The sequence below is a fragment of the Agelaius tricolor genome, unplaced genomic scaffold (genome assembly GCF_023055355.1).
Source record: "Agelaius tricolor isolate 1412-34295 unplaced genomic scaffold, bAgeTri1.0.p SCAF_19, whole genome shotgun sequence".
In the NCBI taxonomy this organism is placed as follows: Eukaryota; Metazoa; Chordata; class Aves; order Passeriformes; family Icteridae; genus Agelaius; species Agelaius tricolor.
In genome coordinates, this window is record NW_027269279.1 from 6,980,184 (window position 1) to 6,982,160 (window position 1,977).

Consider the following 1,977-nt stretch of genomic DNA (forward strand, 5'->3'; position numbering starts at 1 on the left):
CAATGAAAGAGCCGTTCTGCACACACTGCTGAATTTTAACTGAGGGCTGTAGGGTAGGAAACGAGATCTACTGAATGTGGATATCTCATCCTGACACATTTGGCCTGATCCTTCCTCAGACCCTGCTCAGGGAAATGCTGGGGAGCTCAGCACAGCAGGCTCTTCCTTCATCCTGCCTTGCTGACAAGGGGAAGGTGTCACCTTCTGCTGTGACCTCTCTGAAAACACCACAAAACAGTAATGCAGATTCTCTCTGCAGCTTTGGAAACATTTCCTACAGCTGTTCTGAGCTGGACTGTCTGGAAATGCTCTGTCTGTGGGGTGGCTCAGCCTGTCCTGTCGCTCCTGCCTGTCCAGGGGGAGCTGCTCACTCTTGAGCAGTTTGGGTTGAACACCACCCGTGCAGGCAGGAAAGGTGGCAGCCAAGGTGGTGGTGATCTCTGCACCCAGGGAAAGGAGCCTGAACTCGTACCCATGAACTCACACATCCAAACTGCAAGCTGAGCCATGGCACAAGGCAGGAGGGAAGGGATGGAGCTGACTCCAGCAGCCCTGGGGGAAACAGTGGCCATCCCTCTCTGGCTTACACCCTTCACTTTTTGAGTGCACACATTAAATATTAAATTGCTGCAGTCTTAAAGCAACTCTATTCCACACAGTGCTCCTACTGCAGTGGGTTGGATTCTCAAGGAATATACCAGCTGCTGAGGCTGAGGAAAACTACATAGATGTAGTCATAGATGAAAGTAAATATAAACTAAGTGATGATAAAAACTGAAATAATAACAGAATGAAAAAAAATTACAAGAAATATATCAAGAAATATTACCAAAAAAAAACCCACCAAGAAATACTGTGTTTTTTCAGATTTAATTTGGCACAACTTTAAGAGAGTTTACTAGTACATTCTAAATGACTTGGCAGAATAAGATATTCAATTTTATCTTTTATACCTTACTCAGGTGTTTATTTAAGCAACTATGTGACCTTAGTTTATTCAGATTCCTAAACTTCACACTCCTGTGGAGAAGAAAATTATACATCTCACCATGTAGCCATTTTTACTTCTAGTTTAGCTCACACTGAATTTTATTATAACGGGAATGGAAAAGTAATAGAAAAGCTTATTTTATTAGCTAAATTCCACTATCTTAAATGTGCCTGAGGGAAAATGTAAAAACAATCAGAATAGACATAATATCTCTACTTATGGCAAAAGGATTACCTGAACTAAGTGATGCTGCATGCCAATTCCTTCAATTTACTCAAACTTGATTTCATCGTCCAAATCTCGGATTCTACCTCTAAAAATAAAGCGCTTCTACTTTTTGCTGCTGCCGGGCAGCTCCGAACGAGCCAGAGGGGAGTGAACCGCTCGTGGTTCCGCGCTGCGAACAGGGCGCAATGGCCGGGGCACCGCGGAGCCCCCGGGCCCACCGGCCGGAGCTCTCGGCCTGCGAGCGGCTGCCGGGGGGGCTGAGCGGGACCCCAGCAGGAATCGCGGTCCCGACCGGGCCCGGCCCTGGCTGAGGGAACGCCGGGCACGGCCCCCGGCTGAGGGAACACCGGGCACGGCATCTTCCTGAGGGAACGCCAAGCACAGGCTCCGGCTGAGGGAACACCGGGCACGGGCTCTGCAGGAGGGAACACGGGGCACAAGCTCCGACTGAGGGAACGCCGGGGACGGCCCCCGGCTGAGGGAACGCCGGGCACAGGCAGGCTCCGGCTGAGGGAACGCCGGGCACAGGCAGGCTGCGGCTGAGGGAACGCCGGGCACAGACAGGCTCCGGCTGAGGGAACGCCGGGCACGGCCCCCGGCTGAGGGAACACCGGGCACGGGCAGGCTCCGGCTGAGGGAACGCCGGGCACAGACTGGCTCCAGCTGAGGGAACGCCGGGCACGGTCTCCCTCTCCCGCCGTTCCCGCGGCCGCCGTTGGGGGCGCTGCGGAGCGCCCGGGCCGGGAGCACTTCCCCGC